At 48.5% G+C, this 27,700-nt stretch overlaps 1 pseudogene; it reads left to right on the top strand.

Annotated features, from left to right (window-relative positions):
• The first annotated feature begins 2,101 nt into the window (after positions 1-2,101).
• LOC138444252 (cyclin-dependent kinase 1-like) overlaps positions 2,102-27,700 on the top strand; it is a 41,914-nt pseudogene continuing 16,315 nt past the window's right edge.

Here is a 27,700-nt window from a genome sequence, read left to right as displayed (position 1 = left end):
GCTCCAACCCAGGGCGGCTGAGTCAAAACCCAAGGCTTCATGGGATCCCCGGCTGATCTCTGCATACATCGATGTTTGAGACGCACTCGTCTGGTTCCTTCCCTTAATTCTGATGGCTCTCAAATCTAGCTATATAATCATTAGGTACCCCACCACCATCAGAACTTTTAAAAATGTAGATTCCCAGGCTCCATCCCAGATGAGCCTATCAAACAGGCCTGGAGGGGGCCCAGGTCACTGTGTTTTTATTTTTAATTTCTGTGGAGGTTCTTTTGATCACCTAGGTTTGGGAACTGCCACCCTCCAGCAGACAGCTCTCGTCCCTCAATACTCACCCTCTCAATCAGCGCAGGGGCAATCTCAGGAAGGCTAGGAAGCCTCCACTCTTGGGAGTCACCTGGCGACCCTGACAAACATGCAGAATGCTGGCCCCACCCCACAGATTCAGATTCCAAAGAGCTGAACGGAGTCATCATACGCCTGTTACTTCACAAGGAGCATATTAAAAGCCTCTCGCTATAAATATAAATGATTATTTACCATTTATATGTGAGTGTCAATTGACTTGTGGTTCATGTGTTGACATAGCTGTATTTTCTAGACATTTAATTAAACATTTATTAATTTTGATTTTGCAATTTCCTTTTTATGTATTGTGGCCAATATTTTTTTCCCCACCTTGGGGTTCAAATGTTTACAAAAGGCCCTGAAGAGCTTATACATTTTCCCACCATGCGCCATGCCTAAAGTGCTGAAAGGATACAAAGATGATGAGTCTAGGAAGGACTCAGGACTCCGCTTTTTTAACAAGAATGCCAGGATGACCCTAGAGGTGGTCCTCAGACCACACCTTGACCACTGGCCTTTAGAGGAGGGAGGGTGATCCCCAGGGCGAGCCTGCATTACCACTAGTTGGGAAGGGAAGGCCATCTGGGCTGGTGGGGAGGAGGGATGAAAAGAGCTTTGCTGCCCCTGAGGAATACCCCCATGACTCCAGAGAAGCCTCCAGGCTGGGGCATATCCCCATAAAGTCGCCTAATACAAAGCACAAGGCATGCAGGAGATGCCGCAACCTCCGATGCTATTCAGCATGGCTCAGACTGTCTCCAGGACCAAAACTGAGCCCCTACTCCAGGAAAAACCCAGCTGAATGGAAAGGATCGCAAGAGCATGACAAAGTACACGAGAGGACAGTTGTAGGAAACAGGATTATTGAGTTGGAAAAGAGAAAGCCAGATGACCCATGACAGTCTCCAAGCAAATGGTAAATAATCATGTGGGCATGAAGCCTTCCCGCCAGAGCCGGGGCATCTGGGCCTGGCACAGAGCCCAGTGGGGCAGGCCTGCCAGAGCCTCTCTGTGAGGTCTGAGGAGCTTGAAATCCATAGAAGCCCAGGGTCAGGAAGAAGGGATGAAATCCAGTCCAGCTCTCAGACCTAGTCCCAGCCAGTCCTCCAAGGGACCAGGTCTCAAGTCCAGGGATGGCAGTGGGGATGTTGGAAATAAAAAAGTGAAGAGAGACATCTCAAGAAAAGAGCTGAGATGCAGAATGGCTTTAGGACACTACCTCCCAGCTGAGGGTGACCCCAAAATTACATCCAAAGAAATTCTCAGCTCTTACCCTACTCCTTGTAGGCTTTCCTCATAGTTCAGTCGGTAAAGAATCTGCCGGCAGTGCAGGAGACCTGGGTTCAATCCCTGGGTCAGAAAGACCCCCTGGAGAAAGAAATGGCAACCCACTCCAGTATCCTTGCCTGGAAAATCTCATGGACAGAAGAGTCTGGTGGGCTGCAGTCCATGGGGTCACAAAGAGTCAGGCACAATTGAGCGACTAACACTTACTTACTTACCCTACTCCCACCAAGGCATGCTTCAGCAGAGAGGGGACAGCCTTGATGGCCCAAGAACTTTCAGAGAAAGGATGGACAGCCCTGGAGAGAGACCTTGGGAAGGTGGTGGCATCCACCAGCAAACAGTGGGGGAGCCTGGTGAGGGAGCCTGTGGACTCAGGGGAACCAGAAACAGCCACAGAGCTCTGAGACTGCAGACCAGCTCTGACACCACAGATCAAGACCCCTGCCCCCAGCCACTCCCGTCAAGCATGGCGAGACTCTACAGGGCTGAGGTCCCGGGTAACAGGTAAAGTCAAGCAGCAGGAAGGGAAACAGGTCATGGCCATCCACGTGACCTTCCAGCACTCTCATACCCTTAAGGCCTGGGAAATAGGCCACCAGGGTTAACAGTGAGTGGTAGTGACCAGATGGCCATCACCAGATCAACCAGGGAGCTTAAAGCCACTGACCTTGATCATTTCCTGAATGGCAGATGCCCTGGGTACCTCAAAGAGTCAGTAGATGTGAACAAAATCAAGAGAGAAAGGAAGCAATCAACGCATACCCTACTGGCAGCTGCAGATGCGGCTGGGTGATTAATTCCACTTACCCTTCCTGCACATCCCAAACCAGGCATTGTTATCCTCGTCCTCAAAGCTGGAAACAGGCACAGAGAGATTTCATCTCTTGTGCAAGGTCACACGGCCAGCACACACAGGAGCTTGTGTTTGAACCCACTTTAGTTCAACTCCAGAGCACAGGTTCTCATCCCCTGTGCTATCCGTGCGGCACTGGAGGCAGAACTAATGAAAGAGACGGAAACAGGCCGTGCTGTGAACACCTGGTCTCTGAAGCTAACTGTGTCCATAAAGCCCTCATCATGCGGCACCAGGAGAAACTCATCCTCTGTTCCACCGCCGACGCCGAGTGGCACAGAGATCAGGAGACAAACACCTTCTACGCTCCACTTTCTACGCACCGCCTGCTCAGCTCCCAAGGAGAGCCAGTGCCGACATCCCTCTGCCAGACCCTGCCCCAGGGGACCCATGAGCCCCAGCATCCAGTGGGTCGGTTATGCCAGCTGCCGAGAGGGGAAGAGGCAGGGCCCTCAATGGCACCAGCCAGCGTGCCCTCCACGTGGCACCCTCAGCACCTGCTCTCCACGCCCACAGCACACACACTACTACTGATCCCATGCTCGGCTCCTGCGGTCACTCTGGCTTCAGGACTGCAGGGCCCTGCAGCCTCGGGAACAGATGTTCCCCTCGCACATGGCTGGACTTGGATCTCAGCAGTGATGGACAAGCATCATTGACCAGGGTGGACGGGCAGCTGCAGAGAATGAGAAGGCGGCCCCGGTGCCCATCCTGAGCCCATCTCCATTGGCAGCACAGTTGCTGCCTCCATTCCAAGGGAAGAGAAGGCGAGGGCCCCTCAGACAGCTGTGCACGCCCAGCCCACCCCCTCCTCACCGGTTCCCCTGCAAAGCGTCCACAAAGCAGCAGAGGCACAGCCCCCTGCAAGCACCGCCCTGTACGGCCCTGCTGTCTCTCTCCCCTCCAGTCCCCACTCACCGAACACCTCCTAGTGCTGATTCTGCTTGGACGGAATGACCCTTCTATTACTGCACGTCATCACTGTTGTGTGGATTTATACTTGGGGTTTCAAGAAAGACAAGGAGCACGTTGCTGAAAGGGCACAGCGAACAACGCTCCAGCACGTGCGGTGTCCTCCCTGGATGGAAGGACTACACCTGATTTTTATTTTCTTTCTTTCTACATGTACTGTATTTTCCTTGTGCTACTTACAATGCTTTTTTAAAATTCATGTCAAGCTAATTGGCATCTCATGTCTGTGGGCCCTCCTTTGGATGTTGAGAATGAGGTCCCCTCGGTAGGTCATTTGTAATGACAAACCCTATGTACCAGGGATGACCTAGGGAGGGCGGTACCCTTGGGCCTGAAGCAAGACTTAATTAGAAGGTATCAGAAGAGAGTATAAAACAGGAGAGACTCGGAGACCCATGAGGACAAGCTGGCTGGGCTAGGGTTAGAATCTGCATGTGCTATTTGGGGCCTTAACTGCATTGTTTTCCTTTGGCTTCCTCTGAATGCACTCAAAATCTTGAATCTCTGCATCTTTGGGCTGCGTCGAGAAGGACTAAGGAAGATGTTTGCCTGCACTAGGACCTAAGCTTTAAAGGGAGGAATAGCGCATCCCTGGGATCAGTGTTTCAGTGACCACAGGGAACCCCTCTCCCACCAAAGACAACTGAAACTCGGGGAGCCCTTGAGTTACACCATCCTTCCCCACCTGCAAGGCCCTCCTGACAATGCTGACATTTTTGCTTTTGTTTTCATAAGGATTATGAAACCAGGATGGTTTTAATATGCAATGTGATTCATTTATGCGAGTAAATATACATACTCCCCACCGCCTCCATCTCCAAGCCCTAAAACACACACACACACTCGCAAGCTTCATTCAATCCAGCTGACCATTCTCTCCCCCTCAGAAGTATTCTTCAGTCATCAAAAAGCAGGGCTCACTCAGTGAACCCCTCCAGAGGGGCATCCTCCACCCGGTTGTCTGTGACTGTCACCCCTTTGACTGCCACAGACCCGAGGTCAGCACTCTACAACATGTCACCTGGTTTTGTCAATGGCACACAGCCCTGTCCATTCATCTACGAGTGGCAGCTTTCATACCACAACAGGAGAGGTGAGTATTTGCAACAGAGATTGTAATGCCTGCAAAGCCAAAAATAGCATCTGGCCTTTTACAAGTGTGCCGTCTTTTGCCATAGACCAAGATGTGCCTGGTGCTTCCTGGAGTCACGCGCTGAGCACCCCTTAGAGAAAACTAGGTAGGGACTACCCAGGGCAGAGCCAGGCTCAGACAGAACACTCACAGCTCAGGACCCCCCCAGACCCCTCCCAGCACATCTACCCACATGCTCAGCACCCTTATCCGGGCTACCAGAGGCAGTAATCTTGACAGAGAAAACTCGGGCAAGTGGCGTCAGGTTGACTTGGGAATCAAAAACCAAGGCTTCTGGTATTATATTTCCTCATCTGCAAAATGCTGTTTATGATATAGAATTTCTCTAATGGGAATACCGTGAGAATCAAATTAGGAATTGCAAGTTACATGTTGAGCAAAATACCTGCTACACAGCAAGCCTTCAACAAGTGTCAGCTCCTAGCTAAGGTGGTGGTGGAAGAATCAGTAAGAGTTGCATCATCAGCCTACAGGGCTTCACTCTGGTGAAAGCACCGTCCGCTTCCCACCCTGCTGAAAATGAGGACATCAAAGGCAAGACCCCAGAAGGATGCCACTTACAGCCTAGCACCTGGAACCCACAGCAGGCTTGCAAGCTTCCTTTGGCTGCTGGATGCCGGCAGCAAGGTGCTAATTCTCTGGAGTGATTCCAATAGGAGATTCTCTTAGGAACATCCAGTCTCCTAATTGCACAGCCCACATGCACGCACACTCGCATACGAAACAGGGAAGATTTAAGACATCTTCAAATTCCTATGTGGTCGTTACGAATGGACGGGCCAGAACTACACCTCATTTTGCTATTTCCTAATGTCTTAGGAATTAAGCTTTATTTTTTTTAAATTTTAATTGAATGTGTTTATACACTGGCCTGTGTGTGGGGAGCCAAGATACTGGCCACAAATTTGCAGACACCTCATCCTTCAGACTCTACTAGGACCTGTAGGACAGATAACCCCACAGGAGACGGGCTGCTCTAAAGAGGCAGGGGGTGAGTAAGATGCAGCAAGAAACACAGGTCCTGGAGATGCCCAGATCAGAGAAGTTCCTAAATCCTTTGCTCCTTGAGAAGATTTACAGAGTTGCCTAATTTTCTGCAAAACTTCCCCTTTCTTTAACACCACCTTCATTAGCTATGAACACATTTTTTACATCTTGCTGGCTGCCGTCTATGGGTCGGTCGCACAGAGTTGGACACGACTGAAGCGACTTAGCAGCAGCAGCAGCAATCTCCCCTTTTAAAAAAAAGAGTTATTGGCCAAACAAACCTGTGTATTACTTTAATCCAACTGAGGGCTGGGAAACAGAACTCTGCCGCTACATTTTCTCAGATCTGAGAAACTTAGTCATAAAAGTCATCACTGATTTAATAACAGTTCTTGGTGGAGGAGGGGAGCAAAATAGCACACGTAAAGTGTGCATACAGACTGCAAGACACGACATGATTGCAGATACTTTAAAATGAGGGGAGAGTCAGAACAGAGGAGGAACTGAGAAAAAATTAACACCCACAATAGTTACCATTTATTCGATCCCCAGGTTGGGAAGATGCCCTGGAGAAGGGAACGGCTATCCACTCCAGTGTTCTAGCCTGGAGAATTCCATGAACTGTATAGCCCATGGGGTCGCAAAGAGTTGGACACAACTGAGCGGCTTTGACTTTCACTTTCACTGAGCAGCTTCTATATTTCAAGGACTGTATGAGCTTCTTTTCCTATTAGCTCACTGAATCCTTACCCCTCTGTAAAATAGATATCGTTATCCCATTTTACTAGTGGTAAAGAACCCTCTGGACATGACTCAGTGACTTCACTTTCACTTTTATGCATTGGAGAAGGAAATGACAACCCACTCCAGTGTTCTTGCCTGGAGAATCCCAGGGACGGGGGAGCCTGGTGGGCCGCCGTCTCTGAGGTCGCACAGAGTCAGACACGACTGAAGCGACTTAGCAGCAGCAGCCAGTACAGGAGACATAAGAGACACAGGTTCGAATTGTGAGTTGGGAAGATCCCCTGGAGGAAGCCATGGCAACCCACTCCAGTATTCTTGCCTGGAGAATCCCATGGGCAGAGGAGCCTGGTGGGCTACAGTCCTTAGGGCTGCAAGCAACTCGGCACATCCCATTTTACAGATAAAGAAACAAACTTAGAGAGCCTCAATTCCTAGACCAACTAAGCCCCAAAATAGGCAGCCCAGAGCAGCGCACTCTTTTCCACCTCTCCCCACTCCAAGAATTGGCTCTGGAGTTCTCCCAGAGATCTCAGCTAGAAACCAAATCCCTGAAGCAACACAAGCCTACCCCCTTCTCGCGAAAGAAGGAGGCCACACAGTGCAGACACAAAGGCTGGCTGATGCTTGTGCTGCCCCTCCCCTAAGCTCGCCAAAGTCCCCCTGTTCAAGAAGACGTCCATCGACACCAGACGGAAAAGGACTGGGAAGGGCAGGCGTCAACCCGGCACAGTAAGAGGGAGGGAAGGAGGTCCCAGCTCCCTCCCTTGTGTGTGAAGGTGGCAGGAGACACACACACACTCCCACCCCCACGGAACGCCCTCCCCTTTCTCTGCAAGTGCCCTCTAGTCTCTCGCCTTCCTTGAAGGCGACCTCCCGCACCATCCTCGGGAGCGGGGTGGCAGGTCAAGCTGGAAATTAGCTTCAGTCGGTCTCCTAATTGCAGATATCAAGCAGGTATCGGATCAATCCAGCCACAGGCAGGCAGTGATGGGATCGATCCCAGCAGGGCCGGTGTCTGTAGCTTTTTCTGTGCACACAGCCTGCAGGCAGTACCGGAAGACCTGTGGCTGCAGGGTAAGGCCAGTGCTTGAAGGAGGCGTCCGGCTGCCCCTAAGTAACTGAAACAGGAGCACCAGGGACTCACCCTGTCTTCCGACTGCCTGCCCTTGGCCCTGTTCTTGTGCACATTATCATCCTGATTTCCCAGATGAAAAGGAAGTCACCCGCCTGGGGTAAACAGGAAGCGGCAGAGCTTAGACTCAAACCCAGGTCTGTCCAACTCCTAGCCTCTTGCAGTTTAAAGATCACTGATTAAGCACTGACTGTGTGCGGCTATGCACCAAGCCCTGGATGAAAATGGATCAAATAGGGTACTTATCACTATGATAAGTACCTCAATCCGCTTCTTCACTTCTTCCCACACCTGTCTGTACAACAGGAGTCACTGGACGAGAGTATTTTTAAGGATTCTTGACTCCTTCTCCAGAATATTCCATCTCTGTAGGTTTAAGGAAGTGAAGTGAAGTGAATTCTCTCAGTTGTGTCTGACTCTTTGCGACCCCATGGACTGTAGCCTACCAGGATCCTCTGTCCATGGGATTTCCCTGGCAAGAGTACTGGAGTGGGGTGCCACTGCCTTCTCCAGGGGATCTTCCCAACCCAGGGATCGAACCTGGGTCTCCCTCATTGTAGGCAGACACTTTACTGTCTGAGCCACCAGGGAAGTCCAGGTTTAAGGTTTAAGGAAGGACCCAGGAAATCATTGCTTTTTAAAGACTCTCCAGGATGGAAGTGGATAAGTTGAGGGAGAAGGGCTTCCCTGGTGGCTCAGTGGTTAAAGAATCCTCCTGCCAATGCTGGAGACATGGGTTCAATCCCTGGTTCGGGAAGATCCCACATGCCGAGCAGCAACTAAGTCCATGCACCACAACAACTGGCCCTGAGCTCTGGATCCTGGGAGCTGCAACAACGGAGCCCACGTGCTGCAGCTCCTGAAGCCCTCACAGCCTAGAGCCCGAGCTCCACAAGAAAAGCCACAGCAACGAGAAACCCACACCCTGCAACGAAAGAGCAGCCCCTGCTTGCCGCAGCCAGAGACAGACCCTCACAGCAGCAAAGACCCAGCACAGCCAAACAGAAACCTAAGTTTAAAAAACAGCTGAGTTGGAAATTTCTGTTTCTTACTAATATACAGAAACATATATTTAAATAATGAGATTGTATGGGTGACATTTACTTTGGGGGGGGTGGTCAACAGTTATCAAATTAAAATTTTTCTAATTAAGCAAAAGCATCTCCTGGTGACTCTAAAAGTGCAGCCAGGTTTGGGAATCAACACTCCGGAGTGCTGCCTCCAACATGTTTGGGGTTGCTGCCCTCTTTGATAAGAGATGGCAGTGGAGCAGGAACAAGGTGGCTGATAAGCACATTCACACTAAGATTCTAGAGGGTGAGTAAGACACCACTCTCCCAAGGCACCACCATTTTAAAACAAAACCTTACAAAGAAAGCACTGTTCACCCTCAAAAAATAAATCCCTAATGGTAAAATACAGGCACCATGTGAGGCAGGAGAGTCTCCCGACTTCAAATAGCACAGCAGCTGTGTGCAAGAAAGAATCAGGGCCTAAACAAGCTCCATGAGGCCTCGTCCAGAGCGGAGGGAGGTGCCAGATGCTTCATCACTGACACAAGATGCTGTTTATACCTCAGCTTTATCGAGTTGCAGGGAGGGTAAGGCCTAGTGATTTATAGGCCAACCACCTGGATGGCAGCTGGGCTGTCTGAGACTGCTAGCCAGCTCAGGGCTGCCTCCACCAAAACACTTATTCTCCTCATATCAACCAGCCAAGCCCAGAAACCTCCACTGGGAGCAGGGCACCATGCTGGGAGCAGCCAGAGCCCCCTGAGGCCTTCCATTCGTCAAAGAGATTGAGCTTCCACCCTGCACCCAACCCAAGGCTTGGACCTAGAGATTGCAAAGAAAAAGGCAACCACCTCTATGTCAGGGGCCCTGTGATCTGGCTGGAGAGAAGATAAATCCATATGTCAAAGGTGAAAGCAAGACGGGAGGGTGACCAGACTGAGGGATTTCTGGAAACCATAGCTTTCCAGGGAGGATGGAATAATTTAGCAGCAAATAGCCTAGATGACGGCTAGGCTAACACCTACAGAGGCATTGTTCTAAGCACTTCATATGCATGAATTCATTTAATCCTCAAAGCAACCCTAGAAATATGGGCATCGTGCAAAGAAACTGCACCACAGAGATGTTAACTGACTCGTTCAAGTCACACAGCTACCAAGTGCTGTAGCTGAAATGGAACTCAAATGGTACTGCAGAGCAGTGGTGTGCTGGGAAGTCCCAAACAGCTGGCTTTCCTGGGGGGTGGAGGACTGTTATATATGCCAATTTTCATGGTGTAAATGCCCCCACCATGGCCGATTTCAAGCTACCTATGTGATGTCATTGAGCACAGAGCTGGGAAGAGATGGGCAATAGCATTCCATTGTATGGTCTTTCCGGAGAAGGCAATGGCACCCCACTCCAGTACTCTTGCCTGGAAAATCCCATGGACGGAGGAGCCTGGGAGGCTGCAGTCCATGGGGTCACTAAGAGTTGGACACGGCTGAGCGACTTCACTCGCACTTTTCACTTGCATGCATTGGAGAAGGAAATGGCGACCCACTCCAGTGTTCTTGCCTGGAGAATCCCAGGGACGGCGGAGCCTGGTGGGCTGCCGTCTATGGGGTCGCACAGAGTCGGACACGACTGAAGCAACTTAGCAGCAGCAGCAGCAGCAGTATGGTCTTTCTACCATACAAGTTCAATAGACACAACTTCAAGAGCATAGTAAGAGTCAGATGTAGTAAAATAAAGTGATGAGTTCTTTCCTTTAGGTTTAATAAATCTGTAAGTCATTGAATTTAATTTTTAATCAAGACGTTAATAATTGATTCACAAATCTCCTAGAATTTGGAAATTGGCTATCATAAGCTGGTGCACACTGACTCAAGCACACTACTGATCCAGAGTTACAACATTATAAAAGACCAAGAAATGCAAGAGAGCACAGTCACTGGTCTAGGGGGATTTTACATGGAATATAAATGAGCCATTATACAGCAACTTCCCGCTAGCTATCTATTTTACATACTGAAATGTATACGTTGTAATGCTGCTCTGTGACAACCTAGAGGGGTGGGATGGGGTGGGAAGGAGGTTTAAGAGGAAGGGGGACATATGTATACTCATGGCTGATTCACATTGTTGTATGGCAGAACCCAACACAACACTGTAAAGCACTTATCCACCAAATAAAAATTTTAAAAATTAAAAAAAGAATGAGTGGTATGTGGAAGACTAAAGTCAGAAGAAAACTTTTAAACAGACAAAAGTATTCAAAGATAGAATTGACCTCCTAGGTTAGTACTGAATTCCTGCTCACCAGAGAAATCCCACAAATGCTAGACAAGTGCTTGACAACTGGATAAAGCATAAGCTCCAGGTTACTGCTAGATTAGTACTTTTCAAACTGAAGTGTGAAACTTTATATTGTGATATTGAGTCATAAAAATGAGTTTCGTGAGTTGTAGGGTCAGTATTTTTAAATGAAATAAAATAGAAAATATAGGCATATTAAGTGTAATTTGACCTTGTACAACATTTGTTATACATTTATTTAATCTGGAGAAGGAAATGGCAACCCACTCCAGTATTCTTGCCTGGAGAATCCCATGGACGGAGAAGCCTGGTAGGCTACATTCCAAGGCATCCTAACAAGTATATGCATGTATACTGGGACATGTAAAAAACATAAAATTTTAAATTGTTAGTCATGATCAGAGAAGTTTGAAAAGTATTAGAATAAATGATAAGGTCCCTCCTAATCTTAAGATTCTACGATTCCATATCCTATCAACTATTATTTGATAGCACTTCCTATCTCCCCAAAAGTTCAAGAACGGGGGGGAACTGATCACATACATCTCCAGCCCCTGGCCCTGTATCTGACCCACCAAATGTCCTTAAAGACACATTCAGTGAAGGGTCAGTGATGAAAATAAACATTAAAAATGTTTCCCTCCAGGGCCAGGAGCTCAGTTCAGTTCAGTCAGTTGAGTCACTCAGTCGTGTCCGACTCTGCAAACCCGTGGACTGCAGTACGCCAGGCTTCCCTGACCAGGGACAGGAACTCAGTCACATGCAATTTACTCAGGAAGAATTAAGCCTAAAATGGTACTTTTCAGGACTTCCCCGGTGGTCCAGTGATTAAGAATCTGTCTGCCAATTCAGGGAACATAGGTTCGATCCCTGGTCCAGGAGGATCCCACATGCCACAGGGCAACTAAAGCCAGCCACAGGGCAACTACTCAGCCAGCACTCTAGAGCCGGAGTGTTGCAATTACTGAAGCATGCGCACCGGAGAGCTCAGGCTCCACAACAAGGGAAGCCTCTGCAAGGAGAAGCCCAGCCCATGTGCACAGCTGGAGAGGAGCCCCACCCCGACTAACCACAACTAGAGAATAGCCCTTGCGCAGCAATGAGGACCCAGCGCAGCCAATAAGTAAATAAATACATTTGACAAAATTATACTTGTATATGGCAATCTCTCCCCAGAACTACCCTTCCGGTGGTAAAAGTGCCCTGTAGAGCCCATTCTGACCAAGGGAAGCTCCACCAGAATTTATGGGTGGAGACAGGCAGGGGAGTGACTTGCGGACAGAGATGAACAAGAGCCTTGTGAGGAATGTTTGCCTGGAGCCCCTGCTGCAGGAAGAAGGGTAAACTTATGCCCAGGGTTGAGGAGAGAAGGGTGGCCAGGAGTGAGGAGGTAACAGAGAGAGCTGAGGAGAGGAGAAAGCAGGCAAGACTTTGGTTTAGTCAAGAAAAGCCGCATGGTGACAGAAGATGACAGTGCCCAGGACTGGCTACCTGCGACAAACTGCTTACTTTCTGTCCGTTTTCCCCCTCTAAGAGCCTCCCTGGTGGCTCAGATGGTACCCCGTCTGCCTGCAATGCAGGAGACCCAGGTTCAATCCCTGGGTCAAGAAGACCCCCTGGAGAAGGAAATGGCAATCCACTCCAGTGCTCTTGCCTGGAAAATTCCATGGACGGAGGAGCCTGATGGGCTACAGTATATGGGGTCGCAAAGAGTCAGACACAACTGAGCGACTTCACTTTCCCCCTCTAAATTCTGAATTCTCTGAATACCAGACTCACTGGCTGGTCTGTCCCTGTCACCACTTCAGAAAGCAATAAATCATTTGTTCACTCAACAGACAGATGAGTTTATGAAGGTGGGACCTACTATAACAGAGTCCTACCACATATTCAAATAGGACTGCCTCTCATTTTGAAAATCATTAACAGGTTTCATCTCCTTGTAATCCTAGTGCTGGGCAAGGACCAGAATTCATTCAACAGATGTGTCTGAGACCTAACTATGTCCCAGCTGCATTTCTAGGTGGCCACGTATTACCAGCCACGCCCAGGTCTTGGCAGGATGGCCATGGGTTTCTCCTGTTTACAAAACTGAATCCAACAGGCCAGTTTGCTCAAACACAAAGGAGAATGCTCATCTGCCAACCTATGTAGAGAATTGATGGTAGAACTTTCAGAGCAGGAGGGAGTGTGTTTCACGTTTCCCATCCCTGCTCTCCCAGCTCCCAGGAAAGTGCTGAATAAGACAGAAAGCACTGGCTATCAGGGCAAGAGCTGAGTTAAAGATGCTTTGCAAAAAGGTGCTAGAAGGCAGATCAAGGAGCACCATGCACACATGCATCCTGCCTGCAGAGAATTTTCAGAGGACAATTGGGAGGCACCGGCTGCAGGAGGTAGAACTGAGCAAACCTCCCCAACCCAGGGCTCGAGAGGCTGAGCGGCTCCGCAGGAAGAGGGCAGGTTTGGAAGTCAAAGAAACCAGTTCTCAGCTTTTGATTTTGTCCATCATCAACTCGATGGACATGAGTTTGAGCAAGCTCCGCTAGTTGGTGATGGACAGGGAGGCCTGGTGTGCTGCAGTCCACGGGGTCACAAAGAGTCGGACACAACTGAGAGACTGAACTGAACTGAACCAGGAAAGTTCTTGACCTTCCCTGAGACTTGATTTTGTTGCCTGTAAAACAGAGCTATCATCATCTACCATCCAGAACATTTTAAGGAGTCATGAATATAAGTGCCAAACTTATAGCAGACATGCAACACTAGTTGATACAAACATTGAGAACTGGGTGGCAGCTGTGTTCCTCACTCCCAGCCACACCGACACAGGAGAGAGCCTCTCCGGGAAAGCTGCTGGCACCCCTTCACCTGGGCAAACAGTCTCAGTGACAGATACACTGACGTGGCTTTTTCTGAACCCCAAATACCTAAGGTTATTCCCCATCTTGCTCCATATCTCAGAATCATAGCAAAAGTGAAACTAATAAAAAAAAAAGGGACAAATGTCTAGTCTCACCAGGTTTACATGTTTTTCAAATATTCTGTCTACTTATATTAAAATTAGAAAAAAAAAAACAGCCCTTACAGAGATAAGGCTGGAGATCAACAGCAAGTAGAAGAGAAAAAAATATTTGTCCCATAAAGAATTACTTAGAAAAACTGATTTCAGCAAGACTGTAAGATCAATATACAAATATCAATTGCATTTCTATATACTTGCAATGAACAATCTAAACTGAAACTAAGAACAACACGATTTACTAACAAAAGCAAAGAGAATTAAATACTTTGGAATAAACTTAACAAAAGAAGTGCAAGCTTATATTCTGAAAACTACAAAACATTGTTGAAATCAAAGACGTAAAAAATAGAAAACCATCCCATGTTTAGGGATCAGAAGATTAATATTGGTAAGATGGCAGTACACCTTAAAGTATGTATTGATTTTATATATCAAAATCTCTACTGCCTTTTTGCAGAAATTGACAATCTCATCCCAAAATTCATATGGAAATTCAAGGGATCCAGAATAGCCAAAATGATCCTGCAAAAGAACTAAGTGGAAGGACTTATACTTCCCAATTTCAAAAGTTATTTCAAAACTGTAGTAATTAAGACAGTATGGAACTGCCATAACCATAAATATATAAATCAATGAAATAAAAATGAGTTCCAGAATTCAGTTTTTTATGTCAAGCATATAGACTTGCAATTAACATTAATTATTTGTAAGTCCTCTTTCTGCCATCAACCTGGGGTACTTTGGTCCTTATGTGAAGTTCTTTCAATACACTCAGCCAGGGCAACTTTATTTAAAATGAAACTGAAATTCCCTCAAAGTGAGGGAATTCAAAATGATTTGATATTCTTCTTATGAAATGGAAAAGCAGCAAGGAAATCAAATAGAGCAAAACACACCACAGAATAGGCACCCCGAGCCAATGCTATGAGGGGTCACACTAACTTCCGTTACACAAAAGAAGCAAGACGCAAGCCAACCCATTGTTCAGAATCACCAACATTGTTTCTAGGACACGGGTCAAAAGTCTGGACCTCCTAAAACCCAGAAATACAGCCCCCCAGTTTATGCTTCTAAATCAGTTCGGATTACTTCAGCTGCAAGAGAAGCAATATGACCAACAGTGGCTTAAACTATAGAGACAAATATTACTTCCTATATAAGGAGTAGCTGAGAAGGCAATGGCACCCCACTCCAGTACTCTTGCCTGGAAAATCCCATGGACAGAGGAGCCTGGTAGGCTGCAGTCCATGGGGTCACTAAGAGTCAGACATGACTGAGCGACTTCACTTTCACTTTTCACTTTCATGCATTGGAGAAGGAAATGGCAACCCACTCCAGTGTTCTTGCCTGGAGAATCCCAGGGACGGGGGAGCCTGGTGGGCTGCCGTCTATGGGGTCGCACAGAGTCGGACATGACTGAAGCGACTTAGCAGCAGCAGCAGCAGATAAGAAGTAGAGGTAGGTGGTTCCAGGGTAAGTACCCCAGCTTGTCCATATCTTTGGGACCTAGTTCCATCAATCCTCTGCCATTCTCCTTATATTAATATTGCATTCCCCTCATTAATTGTACCATGGCTGCCATATTCCAACCGTCTTATCATCACACAATGGTGTCCAAAACACTATTCAAAAAAGAGAGCAGCAGCATAAACAGCTCATACAACTCAGCATAAAAAAAAAAAGCCTGATCAAAAAATGGACAGAAGAATTGAATTTTTTCAAAGAGGAAATGCAGATGGAAAACAGCCTATGAAAAGATGCCCAATGTCGCTAATGATCAGGGAAATGCAAATCAAAACCACAATGAGGTATCATCTCACACTTTTCAGAATAGATATCATCAAAAAGAACACAAATAACATATGTTGACAAGGATGTGGATAAACGGGAACCCTCATATATTGTTAATGGGAAGATAAATTAGGACCGCCATTATGGAAAACAATACAGATGTTTCTCAAAAGACTAAAATTAGAAATATCATATGACCCAGCAATTCCACTCCTGGTTACATATCCCCCCAAAACCAAAACCACTAATTTGAAATGTTACATGTGCCCCAATGTTCACAGTAGCGTTATTTACAATTGTCAGGATACGGAAGCAACTTACACGTCCCTCAACAGATGATTGGATAAAAAAAGATGTGATACAAACACACAGACAATGGAATACTACTACTCAGCATGAAAACAAGAATGAAATTTTGCCATTTGCAGCAACACAGATAGACTTTGAGGGCATTATGCTAAGTGAAATAAGTCACTTATGTGTGGAATTTTTTAAATGCAACAAACTAGTGGATTTAACAATAAAAGAAGCAGACTCACGGGTATAGAAAACAGACCAGTGGTTACCAGGGGTGCGGGGTGGAGGGGAGGGGGGAGGGGCAACATAGGGGAAGGGGATTAAGAGGTATCAGCAATAGGTACCTCAATAACCTGCAATCCAAGGATACTTTGTACAACATGGGGAATTATAGCCAATATTTTGAAATAACTATAAATGCACAATAATCTTTAAAATATATAAATGATAATTTCTTTTAAAAAGAGAGCAGCACAAATGGCTTTTTCCTTCCATACTTCTCACTTATCAGGAAGGAAACACCTTTCCCAGAAGCCCTCAAAAGTCTTACTGTTGCAGCTCATTGGCCAAAACAGTCACAGTCACCTTAGACCATCAGATGAGGAGAACTGAAGTTAACCTACCCTGATCCCACGTTAAGCGCCTTCCCAGATTTAGTTGGCCTGGCTTGCTGCAGGAGAAGGCTCAAAGCACCACTCTCTCCAACTCATCTCCTGATACGACTGCATCAGTTCAGCCTCCTTGAAGGTGAGGGCCGGGCTTTGCTGTGGCCCCAACCAGACCCCCCAGCAGCCCTGGATCCCGGGACTGGCCCCTCGGGGGCTGCGGAGACGGCGCCACCGTTTGTGTTTGTGCACTACGTGATGACATCAGAGGTTTCTCTTGCTGCGGGCCGTGAGCAAAAAGAACTGGAAAGCACCTGCCTTTTCTCACCTTCCTCACCTAAATGAGCCGTAGGGACATATACTGAAAAAGGTTCCAGACCACCCATGGGGAGGACACAGTGAGAGAGACACACAGACAGGCAGCTATGGGTCCCTCCCCACACCCGTATGTTCATGTAATTACAGGCTTCCTTCACAGAGCGTTAAGTTCACTGAGAAAAATTGATCTGTTCTCTTGTTTCTTGCTTGTTTTTAAACCCTCTTGACCTGTCTCAGCAGGCGGCCCCTGGCCCTTGCAGCCTCCGTGGAGAAGTATGGAGGGGGGTACGAAGCCTGGCTGGCAGCCAAGGTCAAGGCCCGCTTACAAATCACGCTCTGGCTGGGCTGGAGGCAAATTTCCACCTGGTACTCAGAGAACTGAAGCCTTTAGATTAATCCTGGATCTGTCAGCTTCCATCACGTTCATGCAGGAAAGGTGGCAGCCTGGAGGGGGGCCGTGAACCAGGTTCTGATTCGACTCACACTTGCCCTTTTTTCTGCCCCACTCGCTGCCTTTTCCCACATGCCTGGTTCACACACACACACACACACACACACACACACACACATTTCTTGACTCTTGGGATACCCTTCCCCACTTCTCTGATCTCCTCCGGTCTCTCTAGCAATCGCCCTGCTCTGCAATTCCCAGGTGGATGGGAGTCTGAGCTTGGGGGTCTACCAGCTGGGGGCTCAAGTCTTGGGTGCACCGCTGCTGGTTGGGTTTCCTAGACAAAGTCGCTTGGCCTTTCTGTGACTTGGCCTCCCTCATGTAGAAACCAGGATGATAATGTCTCCCTGCTGCTGTGAAGATGACAAGAAACATTGATGGGTAACATGTTCCCAGCACTTACCGAGGGCAGTCACCCTTCTAGATTTACAGATTATCCCCACAGACATGGAAAAGGCTTACAGCAGTATCTGGGATATGTAGGTGCACAATGAGAGCTAGCTATGGTTAAACAGCATACTTAGAGGTCCCATTCCCCTCCCCACCCCCAGCCCACCACATGGGCACTTGGGGATTCATTCATTCATTCTTTCAACAGTCAGTTGGTGCTCTTCCACTCTTGGGGCGGCCCAGAGCTGAATACCGGAAACACAGCACCATACCTGAGTTTGCAGACCAGCCAAGGGTCCCCCTTCTCTTGCTGGGTTCACTGACGACTGTTAAGGCCTCATAAGAATTAGAGTATGTTGATGGAGCTGTATCATTGCTCAGACTGACAATATTTTGAAAACTGCCTCTCCAAACAAGCAGCAGCACAGGCCACTCTCCACGGCTGCTGCTGCTGCTGCTGCTAAGTTGCGTCAGTCGTGTTTGATTCTGTGTGACCCCATAGACAGCAGCCCACTGGGCACCGCCATCTCTGGGATTCTCCAGGCAAGAACACTGGAGTGGGTTGCCATTTCCTTCTCCAATGCATGCAAGTGAAAAGTGAAAGTGAAGTCCCTCAGTCGTGTCTGACTCCTAGCGACCCCATGGACTGCAGCCTACCAGGCTCCTCTGTCCACGGGATTTTCCAGGCAAGAGCACTGGAGTGGTGTGCCATTGCCTTCTCCGACTCTCCAAGGAGCTGGCAGTAAATCCTGTTGGGGGCACCCCGGACCTGTGGGAGGCACAGCGTGGGATTTCTTCACCCCCATTCACCACACAAAGCCTCTCTCCTATATCTCAAGTCGAGAAGGAGATATGAAAGCCACGGGGAGAGGATGTCCTCAGCAGGACAGACAACACTGGGCTAGATGGGAAGGAGCCCAAGAGTGAGAACTCACTGCCACTTCCCTGTGGCTTCATAAGAGTCCCCCCAGGTCCCTGTGTGCTAATCCCTAAAACGGGTAGACCAGTCTCCCCGACCTCTCTCCTGGAACACTGTGACTGCTCAATGAAACATCAGGTAAAGAAAGGCTACGAAATGCCCAATGTACAGTGTCCATAAAAGGGATGAGCATTATTCATGTTGCTTTTCAACACAAGGCAGGTGAGTTGAGAACAGAGATTGCAGACCACGGCCCCATCCAGCTCTCAGCTGTGTTAGGCTTGGCCATCCTCTGGGTGGTGTGTTTTTTAAATGTGGGTTTGTGGCCAGCATTTAAAATCCAGCACATTTCACATAAAAATCCAGATTTCTGGCTCGTTCTAAAAATCGGAAGATCCAGCAACAATTAGCCACAACTAAACAGCATTGGCCCCTTTAGCCAGGGTGTACACACACACACACACACACACACACACACACACACACACACCCCTGCACCCTTGTCACTCACTCACCTTAGTAGCCTGGGCCCTGTGTTTGAGATTCCACTGGCAGGACCTTAAGCTCTGAAGACGAGCAAGTGGTGGTGGTGGTTTAGTCACTCAGTCAATCCCATGGACTGTAGCCCGCCATGGGGTCCTCTGTCCATGGGCTTCTCCAGGCAAGAATACTGGAGTGGGTTGCCATTTCCTACTCTAGGGGATCTTCCTAACCCAGGATTTGAACCCAAGTCTCTTGCATTGCAGACAGATTCTTTACTGCTGAGTCATCAGGGAATCCCTAAGATAAGCAGAATGAAAGCTAATTTCAGCTAAGTTACTTTACATCTCACGTGACCCAGAGAATTCCTTCACCACTCTAAGCCTTAGTTTCCTATTCTGTTAAATAAGGATTCATTTATTCAACAAATATTTCTTGAGCACCTATCCTAGGCCAGGCAATTCAGCAAACAAGATAGATGAAGCAGACACTTCAGTTACATCCGACTCTTTGCGACCCCATGGACTACCGCACACCAGGCCTCCCTGTCCATCACCAACTTCCGGAGTTTACTCAGACTCACGTCCATTGAGTCAGTGATGCCACCCAACCATCTCATTCTCTGTCATCCCCTTTTCCTCCTGTCTTCAATCCTTCCCAGCATCAGGGTCTTTTCTAATGAGTCAGTTTTTCAAATCAGGTGGACAAAGCAGACACTAAAAACAAGTGAAAATAATAATAATAATAAGATAACTGTGTGATTATGATCAGTGCTAGGTAAGAAGTAAAAACACGGTGAGGTTCTAGAGGATGGCTGGTGGGGGTTCAGGTGTAGGGCCCCTTAGCTAAGGTGCTCAGAAAAGGTCTTACCTGAGCTGGAGGAAAATGACTGCTCTCAGCCCCAGTTTGGGGGGATTAAATGTGAGGCATTTAAACATCTTGTGAAAACACTGCTAGTGGGGTGGGATGGAGTATAGGGAGTTGGTGGGCAACCCTGTTTGCCCAAGCTGGGTCCCTTAAGAAGGAAGAAAGGGAGGATGTGGGAGGGACAGCTCCCAGAAGCAGGTGGGACCTCCCCACCCCCACCCACCAGCCCCTCTCTTCCAGTGTGCTCCTTTCAAAGCCTCTGCAATTATCCTGTCTATAAATACAGCCTGCCAGCAGAGAGGGGCAGAGACACAGGCAGGAGAGATTAACCCTTGAGTGGGCCTCCCCCAACTCCCATCCCCTGCCAGGTTTACTCCTCCCCACGTCTCCCCCTCCACCCCAGAACCCCTTCCCACCAGCAGCTGAATCAATGTTTGCCTTGAACATGCAGTCGTCTCACTGTGAGCCTGAGGGATTTAGAGGCGGCAGTGGGCAACAACCTATTCCGGGTGGTGTTTATCCTCCAAGCCTGCAGCACTCAGGGTCAGCTCGCCCACCAGCCCTCCGCTCCTCCTTTCAGACACCCAGGGCAGGGCCTCCTAGCGGCCTCTTTCAAAGGGCATGTCTGTCTCCAGCCTCACTCTCCCCTAGGAAGGGGAACTGGTTGCTGCAGGCCTAGGATTGAGTTACACTGAAAGCAAGTCTGTGTTTCAATAAAGAGCCATGGTTAGAGCTTGTATTTGTCCACAGGGACCCACGAGGTGCCCCTTCGCCCTGGCTCCCAGATCACTGGCCTTCTCTGGGTTTCCAGAGCATCACAGCTTCCTTTTACCTCAGGGCACTTCTGTTCCCAACGTCGACAAAAGCAGCCCACTATGTCCAGTGGACATCTCTTCATCTGTCAGATCATAGAAGCCTGCCCGGGTACCCCAACTCTAGCAAACTCCCTTATACAGCTTGATGTGCCTTATGGCTCTCTGTCCATTCCCCTCTACCCTGTCTGGAGAGTTATGTGTCTGCTGACACTCACTGTTGTATGCCTACACCAAGCAGAATCCCTAGAACCTGGCTGGCACTTAAACATCCATGAATAAGTCAGTGATTGATTGAATGAATGAATGAATGAATGCTCAGTCGTGGGTTAACACCACAGGATGTGCAGAACCACCAAAAAACTCCTCTAGGATGTATGCATGGGGTCTCCAGGGTGATACGTGTCTGTTCAATGCTGCCCTCAGCACCCTGCCTAGTGCCTGGCCCATGTTACATGCTCAGTGAACCCCTGGTGATGGAGGTGAGTCAATGAGAATTCCTGCCACCAAGGAGGCCCTGTTTAGGTGTGACCAGCCCAGTGAAGGGCTTCTCAGCAACACTGCAGCACAATTCAGAAACTTCCTTTTGGCAGCAAACCTACAATAATCATTAGAAAGTAAGTTGTAAAGCTGGTATTTTAGAAAACCACCAAATTAATTTTAACTGTCGATAAGAAAGGAATCCACAGGTAAGTCGTGATCTGCATGGGGAATGACGTTCCCAAGCAGTAAGTGGTGTGATGGAGGAAGATGGCTAGTGCTGGCCAGAACAGTCAAGGCAGGACCAGCCGTGGACCAGAGTCATATTGGGCAGCTGGGGGTGGGGGGGGGGGGGCGGTGGCGAGGGGGGGTGTTCATTAATCTAGTCAACAAGTCTTAAAAATGAGAAAACACAGGGAAAGCTCCAAGAGCAGTGCCGGTTCCAAGGGAGGGACCTGAGTCACTTCCATAGACCCAATGTCCATTAGCTATTGTACGAAGAAGCTGATGACTGTGGGCATAACCAGAGTAGAGGAGATAAGATCCCAGCTCTCCCGGAAATCTCATTCTAGCAGAAGGACAAGTAAATAAATTAACTTCAGGAGAGGAGAATCCTTTTAAAGAAAACAATTGCAGAGGCCAGCTTTATGCAGGGTGGTCAGGAAATCCTCTGCGAGCAGGTGAGGTGAGAGTGGAGGCAAGGATGAGGCAGCCACTGAAGAGCCAGGTGGGGTTTGGGGGGGGCAGTGAGCGGATGGGGGCGCCGTTAGGACAAGGAACCAGCCGGGCTGCTCATGCAAAGGCACCGGCCAGCTGGAAGAGTGAGATGGACTCTAGAAACACAAAGACCAGAATGATGGACCTGGTCGAGAGCATGATGTAAAGAAGGACCCACGGTCTCTCATGATTCCTGTTACAGACTGAAGGTTGGTGCCGCCCACTGCCCCACAGCTGGTTACCATAGTGGGGCTTCCCGTGGCAGAGCAAACCGAGGGAAGTTCAGTTCAGTTCAGTCGCTCAGTCGTGTCCAACTCTTTGCGACCCCATGAATCGCAGCACACCAGGCCTCCCTGTCCATCACCAACTCCCGGAGTTCACACAGACTCAAGTCCATCGAGTCAGTGATGCCATCCAGCCGTCTCATCCTTGGTCGTCCCCTTCTCCTCCTGCCCCTAATCCCTCCCAACATCAGAGTCTTTTCCAATGAGTCAACTCTTCGCATGAGGTGGCCAAAGTACTGAAGTTTCAGCTTTAGCATCATTCCTTCCAAAGAAATCCCAGGGCTGATCTCCTTCAGAATGGACTGGTTGGATCTCCTTGCAGTCCAAGGACCACAGTTCAAAAGCATCAATTCTTTGACGCTCAGCCTTCTTCACAGTCCAACTCTCACATCCATACATGACCACTGGAAAAACCATAGCCTTGACTAGACGGACCTTAGTCAGCAAAGTAATGTCTCTGCTTTTGAGTATACCCTCTAGCTTGGTCATAACTTTTCTTCCAAGGAGTAAGCGTCTTTTAATTTCATGGCTGCAGTCACCATCTGCAGTGATTTTGGAGTCCAAAAAAATAAAGTCTGAAACTGTTTTCACTGTTTCCCCATCTATTTCCCATGAAGTGATGGGACCAGATGCCATGATCTTCGTTTTCTGAACTGAGGGAAAGGTAGGCACAATTCACCACTTTCTTCATTGCTTCAAGTTTTTTAAGAACTTTCAACACGCTAATGGCTCTTCAAGATAGGGATGTGGATGCAGTGTTTTCCAAGCTTATTTGACAAGGGAGGAAATGCCCCTCAAAAAACTGTGCTCTGAGGAAGCCTTTTCTGGAAAGTCTGCACTAGACACTGGAAGGACATCTTTCCTGGCCCTCCTTTGGAGGCAAGATGCTCGTGAACTTCTGAACCAAAATCTGACAAAATCCCCCCTTTGGGAGGGGTCAGACACAGGAGGGAAGGAATAAAGGTTGTCCTCAATAAACCTAGCTCCTCAGCTCTCCTTCCAGCAACCCCCAACTCTGCATCTTCAGCTGGCTCACTCACCCTCCCATTCAGAAAGAACTTCTGTTGTTCCAGGCCTGGGCAAGACGACGTCACAGAGCCTCAGTCCCAGCAGCCCCATCTCCTTTGGCATCTTCCTTCCCTGTGTGGTTACTTGGCTCCCCAGCCACTGAATTCTGCTTCCCCTGATGCTTCTGTGGTGACTTAGATGGTAAAGATTCTGTCTACAATGCAGGAGACCAGGGTTTGATCCCTGGGTCCAGAAGATCCCTAGAGAAGAGAATGGCTATCCACTCCAGTATTCTTGCCTGGAGAATTCCGTGGACAGAGGAGCCTGGTGGGCTACAGTCCATGGGGTCACAAAGAGTCAGACACAACTGAGCGACTAACACTTTCACTACTATCATACACCCTACACTCACCTCTGTGGTTTCCCCAATGTCACACACTCCCTTGCCTCCTGCATCCATCAGACACTCTCCATAGCCGCCAGCCAGACCAAACAGCCCTAATCCGGAAACACTCTGACGTCAGCCCACACAGCTGCTCCCTATTGGAGCATGGTGGTGGATCTTCAAGCCTCAACCAATGGGTTACTCACATCAATTACAAAGACACCAACCAGCCTCCAATAAGATCCGTTAGTAAAAGGGAGACTCACTGTAAAAGATTCTGATGCTGGGAGGGATTAGGAGCAGGAGGAAAAGGGGATGGCAGAGGATGAGATGGCTGGATGGCATCACTGACTCGATGGACATGAGTCTGAGTGAACTCCAGGAGTTGGTGATGGACAGGGAGGCTTGGTGTGCTGCGACTCATGGGGTCACAAAGAGTCGGACACGACTGAGCGACTGAACTGAACTTCCACTGGGCAGAAAAGTTATCAGTTTCAGCCGAAAAATTTGCAAGTCTTGGATAAGTCTTGGCTAAGCTATAGACCTCTGCTTTATTGTCCAAGGAGTTACTCACCACAACCATCAACCGTATACTTTACCTGTCATTTACAACCTTTAGGTTGTGCCATGAGGGTGGAGCAGTCAGCTTAAACAAAATCAGAGAGGGCTTTTACTTCTGGGCAAGAAAGAACAAGACAATGGGCAAGAAGCTTCCATTGTGGCTCAGACAGCAGTCTGCCTGCAATGCAGGAGGCCCTGGTTTGATCCCAGGGGTCAGGAAGATCCCCTGGAGAAGGGAATGGCAACTCACTCCAGGATTCTTGTCTGGAAAGTCCCATGGATGGAGGAACCTGGTGGGCTACAGCCCATCGGGTCGCAAAGAGTCAGGCATGACTGAGTGACTTAACTTTCACTTTTCACTTCCAAGAAGGAATAACAGAGCCTAGAGTTACTCTCACACCTTAAGCAACCTGAAAAACCAGACAAGTAGAAACAGAGGTTTTCAGAGATTAGATAACAGGCAACACAGGACTGTGATCACTAAGCAAAGAAAACCAAGCCAGAGGAGCCCTCCTATCACACCAGCCTACTTTACTACGGAGAGGGAGTTTCTGACCACAACAAAAGGGGGGGGGGTGCATGAACAGAGCCTGGTGGGCTCTCTCGCTGAGTTGGGGAGCCAGAAATCGAAGCTCAAGGACCCCATGATGGCTATAATTTGTGGGGCAGAGAACAAGAGAGGAGACACTGTCAAAAGCTCTTCTCGAGTAATCTGCAGAGGACCAGGGCATGCCTTTATGAGAAGGAACTATCTGAGACTTGGGGAAAGACGCTCTGAAAAGCAGTAGGCAAAATAATTCACCCAAAAACTGAAAGAGTTCAGGTTCCAACCAGCCACAGTTCAAAATGACACTCCAGGTCTCCAAGTATCAGTGTCAATTCTGAACCTGTGTCAACAGTCCTTCACGAGCTTAGGTCATTCTCCTTTCCCATGTAGTTACCTGAGCAAACAGCCGTGATGATCATCCTGCCGACTCCTTACTCAGTTTGAGTAGTATCCTTGTCAGTGGCCCCTCAGAGAAGGAAATGGCAACCCACTCCAGTATTCTTGCCTGGAGAATCCCGTGAACAGAGGAGCCGGGTGGGCTGCCATCTATGGGGTCGCACAGAGTCGGACATGGCTAAAGTGACTTAGCAGTAGCAGCGGCCCCTAAAGATGCCACATTCCATTAACCATCCCTCAACACAGCTGAGGACCCCTCTGACTGCCCACGACCTTTCTGCACACTACAATTGTGTCCACCTGGCTTCTGAAGGGGAGCCCCGTCACCTGGGTTCTATTGCATCAGGTTCCTATCTGCCCCATCACTCTCATTGATCCCTATTCTGTGAAACATCTCCTGCCACCTGTCCGTGGTCTCTGGAGAAGAGCCACCTCACTGATCAGGGTGTGTCTCTTAACAAATTTCTATACAGCTTCCGTAAATCCTCAGGGTCTTCCATGGATCATCATCCTTTGTGGGTTTCCTGGCTTTAATAGTATACCCACTCTGCTGCTGCTAAGTTGCTTCAGTCGCGTCCGACTCTGTGCAACCCCATACACGGCAGCCCACCAGGCTCCCCCGTCCCTGGGATTCTCCAGGCAAGAACACTGGAGTGGGTTGCCATTTCCTTCTCCAGTGCATGAAAGTGAAAAGTGAAAGTGAAGTTGTTCAGTCATGTCCGACTCTTAGCAACCCCATGGACTGCAGCCTACCAGGCTCCTCCCTCCATGGGATTTTCCAGGCAAGAGTACTGGAGTGGGGTGCCATTGCCTTCTCCGATATCCACTCTATCATGCTTATTTCTCTCAACCTTTGGACCCCTCTTCCCTCCCACCAAGCACCAGAGAAATCCAGGCATCTCTTAATGTGGGCCAACACTTTTCCCAACCTTCTGGACCTATCTTAGCAGTGTACCCCAGGCAGAGGATATCCTCCCAAAGTGATAAAATCTCTATCAACCAACTCAACCTTCTGCCCCACCTGATCAAGCATCTCAAAGCTCAGCCCCAAGCATGCTCTCTTGGCTCTCATTGGAATATATTATTTGGGTCCTGTGGCTCCTTGAAAGGGCCTATCAAGCTCAATTTGTCCCTAACCAGGTATTGTGATCATACCCTAATCACATACCATATCCAGTGACCAGGATAAGAGTTGGGGCATTCTTGGGCAGACACACACCCTCTTGCAGAGATCTTTGCATTGTCTTCGAGGTAAGGGGAGTGCTAGCCCTTAATAGGGAGGAAAAGATCATTCCTGCGGACTCAGGGGTTATGAGGAAATAAAATCTGTGATTTAAGATTTTCACATATTATACATCAAGCAGAAGTCCCCATTCCATGTGTTATGGTCCCATTCTTTCCTAACCAAGGCCCTGACCTTGATTAGACTCGACCTAAGCACTTGTGTGGGCTTCCCTTGGGCTCAGCTGGTAAAGAATCCTCCTGTAGTGCAGGAGACCTAAATTTGATCTCTGCATTGGGAAGATCCCCTGGAGAAGGGAAAGGCTACCCACTCCAGTATTCTGGCCTAGAGAATTCCATGGACTGCATAGTGTATGGGGTTGCAAAGAGTTGGACACGACTGAGCAACTTTCACTTTCATTTTCAATCACTTGTGTATGTTGGTTATTTAACTTTCTTTGAAGTCACTGCTCCTTTCTAATGATGAAGTCCTGAGCCTGGGCCTCACATTTCCCTGTTCTCCTTCTGCTGGTGATGAGAACCTCTTTACAAATCCACAAGGAAGACCTCTGGTCTTCACACTTAGCTTTACAGTTGTAATCAATCACTCTCAACTCTTCAATATCTTCTTCCAAAGCATTATTTGAGCTTAGCAACATCTATCCAATTTCACTGGCCTCATGACTACTATTTATCCCTTATTTCTCAAATGCTGATACACTACACCAGCTAACCCATCGTTTCCACTGGGTATACCTCCAAAATCTCCACAAGTTAAAGCTTGTACTGCCCCACCTACAATGAGCAACACAGCCCTTGCAGCCAGCCAGGCAGCGGTGATTCAGCTTCTAAATCCCATCCAAGAATCCCCTACCCCAGACTATGCCAGGTGGCTAGAGACATGGTCAGGTTCATTACGGAGGGCTCTAGGAATCAACAACACCCATGGAGGGGAAAAAGCAGGGAGGAAACACCAGGTGACCCTCCACTGGCCCTCAGAGAAGTTTTGAAGCTGAGATGATGCCTCCAGCTTCAAACATCCTAAAAGGGGGTGGGGGGGAGGGCTTTTTACCCTGGCTTCCATCTGTCATTGGATGTAAGCACCCCCAGAAATGAGTGTAACCTTGAACTAGGTGGGCTTTGGTAACTGAGGTAAGCCTGTGTCGGGGCAGGAGGGGCATCCCTGACAGCCAAGGGCTCTCAGCCACCGTGCTCCCAGCAGATAGGGAATCAGCCCTTTGTTCCTAAGGGGAGATCTGATGGTGTGTCCAGCATCCACCACCCCTCCCAGATACACTGCCTGTCTTCAAGTCCTGGCTTCAAACTCTGCTCTCAGGGAAACTGACATGAAAACAATGCGGA

The sequence above is a fragment of the Ovis canadensis genome, chromosome 7, assembly GCF_042477335.2.
Source record: "Ovis canadensis isolate MfBH-ARS-UI-01 breed Bighorn chromosome 7, ARS-UI_OviCan_v2, whole genome shotgun sequence".
Lineage (NCBI taxonomy): Eukaryota > Metazoa > Chordata > Mammalia > Artiodactyla > Bovidae > Ovis > Ovis canadensis.
The sequence above is the reverse complement of the archived record's forward strand: the minus strand, read 5'-3'. Positions and strand labels throughout refer to the sequence as shown.